This window comes from Choloepus didactylus, chromosome 2 (assembly GCF_015220235.1).
Source record: "Choloepus didactylus isolate mChoDid1 chromosome 2, mChoDid1.pri, whole genome shotgun sequence".
NCBI classification, from domain to species: domain Eukaryota; kingdom Metazoa; phylum Chordata; class Mammalia; order Pilosa; family Megalonychidae; genus Choloepus; species Choloepus didactylus.
Window position 1 is genome coordinate 101,568,692 of NC_051308.1, and position 9,311 is coordinate 101,578,002.

The 9,311-nt window shown below is 36.2% G+C and overlaps 1 pseudogene; it reads right to left on the reverse strand.

Moving 5' to 3' along the window:
• Positions 1-4,704: 4,704 nt before the first annotated feature.
• Positions 4,705-7,322, reverse strand: LOC119516780 (annotated as a pseudogene).
• Positions 7,323-9,311: the final 1,989 nt, after the last annotated feature.

A 9,311-nucleotide genomic window follows, 5' to 3' on the forward strand; every position in this document is an offset into this window, starting at 1 on the left:
ATCAACAACCAGAGTTGAGGACAAATTACCCTCTTCTTCTTTTCTGAGATTTTTGATTTGCTTTCTCTTTTATTTGTTGTAAATGTCCATGTTTCTGCTAATGTTGATTTTTTAAAAATTCTGCCAAGAATATAAAAATTACTCAGAATCCTTGTGGCTTGCTTTCTCCTCAAGTCATAGAGGCTACAGTAGGGTAAACTTCAAAGCAGTTGGGAACACTTTGCTGTGTTAAATGCTTTGAAGATTATTCTTGAGCAAGAGTAGCATAATGAATGAGTAAGTACAGAGTTAAGTTGCAAGAAAGATGGAGAGTGTTTGCTCATTGAAGTAGTTTCTGGGAAAGAACTTGGAACTTTGGAGGATTCCGTGTTCTGTGTCTGGATCTTCTTTTGCTAAAATTGCAAAACCATGGTCATGGAGAGAATGGGCTTTATCTTCCTAACTGTGTACACTTCAAGCTTCTTCTGCTAACTACTATTACCAAATTACTTATTAACTTGGGGTGGGTCTCACATTTTAACAATAATAAAAATGGCAGTAGTAGTAATGTGAGCTTCTAGCTGCTGTGTATTTATAATAGACCAGCACTATATTAAATCCTTCACATGTTATCACATTTCATTCTTAACAAAACTGCAAAATAAGTATTTTTAACTCTATTTCATATTACAGAATTTAAGAGTCTTAAAAAAAAATTATATAGCTAATGAAGGAGTGAGGCTGAAAGTCCACTTTTGTCTGTGATATTCTGCCTCTCAGACTGGCTGATTCTCAGCCAAACCCATGGGTGATGTAAATGTGTGTGTGTAAATGCCTCCTCCTATATGAAGACAACCATACAAATCTATCTATGCTCTTTTGTGTATAGAATATTTGGTAACACATTGAACTGTCATCATTTACAGGGATCTGCAGCTGACTGTAGAGACTGCCTTTAGCCTGTTATTGCTGAGCGCAACCAGCTCACCTTTACAGAGGTAATCTCTTATTATACAGATCTGACCATGTCACCACTTCCCTTAGAAAATGTTATTGGCTCCCTATGAAGAAGAGGATAAAGTCTAAACCCCTCAGTCCTCCATTATAATTTCCCCCTGCTGAATTTTTCAGCCTTACAGCTCATTACACCTTCCCTCTAAATCTAAGTTTTTCTCATCCTAAACTACCATTCCACCAACATACATGCAATTTCCTGCCTGTACCCCTTCCTTTCCATGCTGTCCCTTATGCCTGAAATGCCCAACCTGTCCTAACTCTTAAACATCTTTTAAGGCTCAGATGAAAGCCTATGACAGAATCCTGCCTTCCCATTTTCTCATTGGATACATTTGATTATGGCGTGTTTCACAGTTTGACTTATACTATACTATTCACTTGTGTTTGTATCTGTCTTATCTCACAGCTCCCTCCCATCTGTGTTCCTTCAAGAATAGGAACAACATGTGGTCCATTTTTGTAACCACAGTGTTTTGTATAATGCTTAATACGTAATACATGCTCATAAAATGTTGGTTAAGTTGAATCACATATTTGCTAATCTTATCTATTTCTATTTCTATAACTACTTTCATTCCAACAGTGCACAGAATGTATTTATCCCATGAAGTGAACATAATGTAAATATTTTTCTGATATATTTAAACAATATGCCATGTTTGATCCATTATCTGTCTGTCTTCGTGGAGCCAACTAACTCAGATGTTCTGGTCAAAACTTTTATAGAACTCATCTATAAAGCAGAAATCAAAACATTTTTTAAGGACAATTTATTATTTTTCAAGAAGGATCTTTCTACATAATGAAAAGTTTCGGTTCAGTGATCTCACTTCTTTGATCTCAGGGCTAGCCATGAAACCTGAGGAAGTAGCCTGAGATGCTTGAGATTAATACTCTATGGACAATTCATCTAGTTTAATCTCGAGCATAGAACATTTAATACTGCAGAATCCTGTAAGTACTGTACTTATGCAGCCTTTCATTTTCATAGTGACATCATATCCCAGAGAGGTCAGCCAAAGTTTTCCATCTATTAAAGCCACTGGCCAACCATCCATCTCTGATGAAAATGATGGCTCCCTTTTGTATTATAAATATTTTCAGCTTGATTTTATACATGAATGTCTGTCTGTATCAGTGTTGTCTCTCTTAAACCACACATATAAGAATGAAATGGCCATACCAAAAGAGGTTCAGTCTGATCATTTCAGTCATTTTAATTTAGCAAATGAATTAGATCTGCAACTTAACAATCTGATTCAAGCTACACAGCAGGTTTGGAATTCAGATAAGGAGTAAAGATATGGCCTTGTTGTGCATATGTGAGGCCCACCCCTGTTTGGAAGGATACAGTAAACCAGAAATGCTGTAACTTGAAACATGGTGGAAGAACAACTCGATCACAAGAGAACATAACCCTAGCTACTGCTGATAGAGGAGGCGCTTGTAGGGAGAGACAGATGAAACCATGGGGGAAAATATTTCAGAGGAATGGGAGACAGTCTCTTGGCAATGTTCAGGCTAGAAGATGATATATTTCCAAGTAAAACCTTGGAGGTATTCATTCATTCATTCCACAGATATTTATTGAGGGCATACTCTGTGGCAGACACTGTTTTAAATACCGGGATGCAGTGATGATCAACAGCAAAAAAAATTCCCGGTCATCACGAAACTCACATTCTAGTGTTAGGACAATAAATAAATGAATTAACATATAATACGCTATCAGGTGTTATATAAGAAAAATAAAGTAAAGTAAAGGCTTATTGCATTTGGGGATAAGTCAGGGAACAGATGGTTTCAGAGAGTGGTCAGGAGAGGCCTCTCATATGTGATGATATGTGAGCAGAGACCTGAAGGAAGCAAGGAAGTAAACCAGGAAGTTTCAGGCATAGAGAACAGCAAGTTCAAAGCCTAGATGAGAGTATTTGGTGGGTTTGAGGAACAACAAGAAGCTCATAGTGACTGGAGACCCTGTGAGCCATAAGTGGAGTGGTAAGATTTGAAATTAGAGACGTAGCCATGTAGTACCTTATAGAAAAGGCACAGATTTTTTTTTTTCTTTAATTGAGGTAAAATTCACATACGGTGAAAGGCACAGATCTTAGGGGTAAGATTAGATGATATCTGATAAATATATGCACTCATGCAATCACCAACACATACAAGATATAGAACATTTTCATCACCCCAAAATGTTCTCATATCCACTTCCAGTCAATCTCCATTCCACCTCTTGACGCAAACAGACTAGTTTTTTTTCATATGAATGGAATTATAGAGTGTGTACTCTTTGGGTAAGGTGGGTAAGGCTTTGCTTGTTCAAAATACTTTTTTTTTTTTACTATATAACAGCATGTTAAAAAATATGTTTATTTTACACTATGTACAATCAGGAACATATTTAAAAGTATTATCAAATAAAATAAATGAAGACTACAAATCACAATTTAGTTTGTTCTTAGTGTATATACTCACATTAACATATAAAGAATATATATGAGCCCAAAAAGAACCCAAAGTATGTATTTCGCTAAAACATGGTCTATACATATTCCTTTGGAAAATAGCAATCAAAAATGACTTTAACCAAAACTAAGTTCCTGTGATGCATAGTAACCATTATATTGTTTGTATGAGGTACTAACTAAATTATTTTGTCCATTGTTAATATTCTAAATCAAAATAAATATGAAAATGATCATAAAATAAGACCAACAAAAGTAAAAATTCGACTAGAAATTTGAACCACTTCACGCTATGGAATGTCAAAGTTCTTCAATGTGATTATATGAAACGTTTAGTGCAGATTCTTTAATAATACTGATTTATTCTTTGTGCATATTGTAATTCAGACAACAATTGCAAAGTTAACATCACAGTACCCCTATTCTGTGATCCAAAATTTTTTCAAAGTTATTGTTTTTAAGCATGGGTAAGCAATCTTACAAGATTCTGCTTAAATATAAAAATACCAGTTACTACAACAAAGGGGTTGATCAGTTTGTTTCACATAAAAAACAAAGCCAAATACATTTCTAAAAGATGTTGTGGAACCAAGTGCATGTTGACAATGTCACAGCCTACTTTTGTGACTTAATACATCACGTATCAATACTTTGTGCAAATATAAACACCAGTGTACTTGCATTAAAATGAAAAACAAGCATATAAAATGATTACAGCCTAGATTACAATTTTAAAAGTTACAAGATTTATATTCCTATTATTAAATTACATATAATAAAATACAATAGTATTAAATGTACTGTTTTCATTGCCAGCATCCCATTTTGTTATATAACCACACCCAATAATATACTAAAGAATTCTTAAAATATTATTCCCAATTGCAATTTTCAACATTTACATCTGTACACGGAAGACACTTATTATACATCACATAAAAGTACATTATCTACATAAACTTTTATTGTTTGTTTTCAGCAATATGAAGTGTCACAGAAAAATACCACCTGTATGTACAAAGATTACATAACAATGAATTAAGCACTTGTGTGGTTCAAGATGCTAAATGTATCCATACCACTAAAAACAAAAATTTCCCCATCTTTTTTTCATGCCACAATAAATTTCAAAGTGACTGAAGCCAGGTTACAGCTTTTGTACAGCTTCAAGCATCCATTAATGTTGCAGTTATCGTGTTCTTTCTTTCTATAGTTAACTGTCAAAGCACAACATTTCTCAGTAACTGTTTTCATGACCTGCTAGGATGTATAAATTGCTGTTTGCTGTGGAGTTATCAGTGGGTCTATTTTTCAAAAACACTGCTCTGTCAGACCCAAGAAGCCTGAAAATTCTTGTGCTATCTGAAATTTATTACCTTATTAGATCTAAAACTACAATCTTGCATTCCATGTTTCCAGAATGCAAGCACACTGTCTTGTAGGCAAACTACTGATTCAATCCGGAAATCAAAGGTGAGTTCTGATGATAAATTTTTACTAGATTTTAATCTTCCTTGGAGATTTGCTATTTTTATACAGTAGTCCAAGCAAACAAGAATGGTATCTCTCCCCATGTGGGTTACAAGAGTAACACTTGTCTGTAGGGTATCTGATTCTGTAAACCATGAAGAGGTAGAATTCAGATTGACGGTCTCAAATTGAACCACCTAGTTGAAGTCTCTCCCTCTACTGACACCAACACAAACTAAAGGGTACTGCTGTTCAGGAACTATCAGCATTTCAAACATTCTAAGTGGACATGGTATAGGAAAGCCTATGTGCTTAATTAACATACATTTCTACATTGGTTCAACCCATTCCAATAGAACAATGCTCATCTGAAGTGCCCCGCATAGGTATTTATGGCCTGTATAAGGATTTCTCACAACACAGCACTTCTGACACCACTTGGTTTCAGAGATTTTTGCTGATACTGCAAATTTCCTGGACAGTATTCTGTCAGGAAGTTTGTGTGCTGGAATAGCAACAGGTAACTTTTTGCATGTGTCTTGCATAATCAAAAAGCCCTGGTAAATTATGGGAATAAAGCTGAGATCCTTTAACAGATATTGACAGTAAGCAATTGTTCATTACGTACAACCATGTATATCTTCAGGGAAATAGCTGTTCCACTGATGTTTCATGAAGTTCAGTAAGATTCAAGATACATAATCCTTCTTCAGCACCAAATATCAAGTACTGGTCTCTTGTATCTAGGTTTATCCATGATGTACACAGTGGATTTTCAAGGGGCACTCATAAAAAACCTTTAAAAAACATGTACCTGTGTGCACTTTAGGTGCTGGGGGAAGACCAATACTAATAGGCTTTGGTACATCTTTCTTTTCTTTTCTTGAAAGGTTTGTGCCTCTATGTTCATTCTGTTGTTGGTACAAGGAGCCATCTCATTCACCATTTAACTAGAAGAACTCACTCCATTTCCTAAAGTAATAGGCTTTTGTGTGGGTAATCTGGGAAGCAGTACTCCAGGTGGAACTTGGGATGGTTTTGCTCGGCTCTCAGACATGGGACATCTCTTGATTGTTCCTTGGTTATCATCCTCAGTAGAATGAGTTTCCTGTGGTGTAAAGATGGGTTTAGGTTTTGGTGACAAAGAGGTGGAACTTTTGCTTTCATCATTGAATGTTTAGATTCATCTTCATTTCCTTCATCATCTTCTAAATGTGCCACATGTCCTCACTGATGTAATTCTTCAACAGACTTCAAGAATTTTGTTTCCAGCTAAAAAGTAACTACCTTGGTGCCCTTGTCCAGTTATAGTTGTAGATCAAGTTCATGATGGGGTTCTGTTTCCTTCCTTAAAGATGGATCAAACTTTACTTGGCCAAAGTTTGTTTCTGAGCATGTTTTTCTTCTTTCACATTCCTACTTGTTGAGCGAATTCTACATGGTATAGCAACAAGAGGCTCAGGATCATCATCGAAATCATTAAGTGGAATGATCTGGATTATTCACTTTATATCTCAGCTGCCAAAGACTGTGTCAAAGGTTGTGTGACAAAAGGTGTCATAGTAATTTTTCAGCCATAGGTCTTTTTTTTTTCTTTCTTATTTTTTGGATATTTGGTAAATGCTGTTTTCACAAAATGATGAAAACTATTTGACCACTTCATTTTGTTCTTTAATTTAGGAGGCTGAAAACTGCTTTTTGTCATTAGAAATAATGCTCTCATTGGATGTAAGTCAAACATAGGAGGCTGAAGCTCCTCAAGTTCTATGACAGTTATTCCCACTGCCCAGAGATCACAGAACTGATTGTACCCCCCTTTTCTCTCAACAGCTGTGACTTCTGGAGCCATCCAATATGGTGTGCCAATCAAAGAAAGCCTTCCTTTTGGCAATTGTAGCCATCATCCATGCAGATACTCCAAAATCAGCCAATTTCACATAACCATTATCCATTAGTAGAATGTCAGCTCCCTTTATATCTCTGTGCATTTTTCCTTTACTGTGAAGATAATATAATCCCTGTAGTGTTTCTCTGCTAACATATGCAATTTGTAGTTTTGATAGAGGACTAGTTACATGATAAATATCCTGTAAAGAACCTCCTCCACAAAATTCCATGCAAATCCAAAGTTTACCTGGCTTGTGATAGCTTCCAAAATAAGCAACAATATTTCAGTGTTTACAGTCTTTCATCATAATCATTTTTGCTGCACAACTGCAAAGTCTTCTCCTGGTTCCAATTTTATTACTTTAATTGCTGCCAATTCACCAGTGTTAACATTCCGTGCCTTGTAGACTTCCCCATAGGTGTCGCTGCCTATGCACTCAATCAGCTCCAAGGATACTCTTGTGGGTTCTGGTGAGACAGATGGAAGCCGGGGTTCATGGTGGGCCTCGGGTGCCCCCTGCCTCCCTCCAGTCAGGGGATGGCGGGCGTTCAGGGGGCCACCCGAGAGTGGGAGTCGCTGCCAGCACCCCCCTCCCCCCACAGTCACAATCTACCGGCTCCACACTGTGGCTACCGCCTCCACACTGTGGCTACCGCCGCGCCTCAATATGCTTTTGAGATTTATATCTGTTGAATATTATTAATCTGTTCTTTTTTTACTGCTGATTAATTTGTTTATGCACAATCTAATTTATCCATTTTCCTGTCTATATTCATCTGTGTCGTTTCCTGGGTTTAGCTCATACGAATAAAATCACTATTTTGTATAAGTCATTGTGTGGATAGGTATTTCCATTTCTGTTGGGTAGATACTGGAACTGCTAGGTCATAGAGTAGGCATATAGTTGACTTTAAATGAAACTACTTCATAGTTTTCTAAAGTAGTTGTACCAGTTTTTCATTATAATTAGCAATGTATGAGAATTCTGAATTCTTTCCTATCCTCTCCAACGTTTTGTGCTGTAGTCTTTTTTCATTTTAGCCATTCTACTGACTGCCTAGAACTATCTCATTTTGGTTTTAACTTGCATTTTCTTGACATCTAGTGTTTTTGAGCACTTTTTCATGTGCTTATTGCTTGTTTTTATGTTTTGGGTGTGTGTTCAGAGTCTGTTCAAATGTTTTGCCTATTTTATTATTAGTTTGCAGGAGTTATTTATATGTTGTGCATAAAAGAAGATAAAGACTTTTAATTTTTTTTTCTAATTGTCAAAGGAAGCCATTAGAAAGTTTTAAGCAAGGAATAATGCAAAGCTATTAGGTACGGTCATGTGGGTTTTGTACTGCACAACTTTAGGGGCTATCATTCCCATTTGTAATTTTTATAGATTTATATATTTGTTACAAAAATTCTCTATCAGATGCCAGTAAATGTTTCGAGTCAGGGACATCTTTTTTTTAACTCACTCAAAAACACTGTTTGGGTCAGTAGTAGACTATGAACTTCTACAAGTATCATTCTGTCTTCACATGGAGAATTGGCCATAAGGAGGCAAGGATGTTTTCCAAGCAGAAGACTGAAGGTGTCTATTGTGTTTTGTGGGGTTTTTAAGCTGTGTAAGTTAGGGTATAAGAAGAAGGAGTCAATCAAAGGAAGTAAGAATTTAGAGAAAATATGAAGGGCCTAGGATGTGCTAGTTAGAAAAATTAAACTTGCAATTAGAATTTAGAGGAAATATCAAGGGCCCAGGATGTGCTAGTTAGAAAAATTAAACTTTTTCACATTTCCAGTCTTTCTAAGTGGCATAAGATTATCAAAGTAAGATATGACCACAGGCAGTAGATTAAATCAAGAGCAAGACTATAAAAGTCTTTGCTAAGACTCTGAAAGATTTAAGATGGTGCTTACTAGACTCTCTTATCTAGGCATAAAGGCTTCTAAGAATCTTAAAAGTATAGTCCTGACATGCTGTCCAAAGTAGAGAGAAGTCTTTCTCAAAAAGAATTATAGGAATGAACGTTGCCTTGTAGAGGAACTATAATCTGGTACACAGAAAGCCTACAAAGCTTATAATGAAGTTGTATTGTATTAGAATAAAGGGGATGGATGGTGAAATGCAAGAGATCTCTGGGCCCCTAACTTTCTATGTTGGCTGAGAAAACTAGTCAGGTATGAACAATAGCCATTGTTTATGAAACAGGGAAGATGTCTCGGAGGGCAGAACCAAGATTCAGAAGGAAGGAACATGAGATGAAAAGAACCATGAATTAGGGAAGTAATCTCAGGGATTAGAATTGGGCCCTAAACAAGGCACATTCTTGACTCCTGAAAATGGTAGAACTAGCAACCTGTCAATGACTGAAGTTCAGAATTGCTACAGACCAGTAACTTCTATTTATTTCCTGTTTGAATAGGAGCCTCTAGAGTGAATATCCTACCCATCTTTCAACATTTTATCTTATGTGTGTGGCAGGAGATAAATTGTC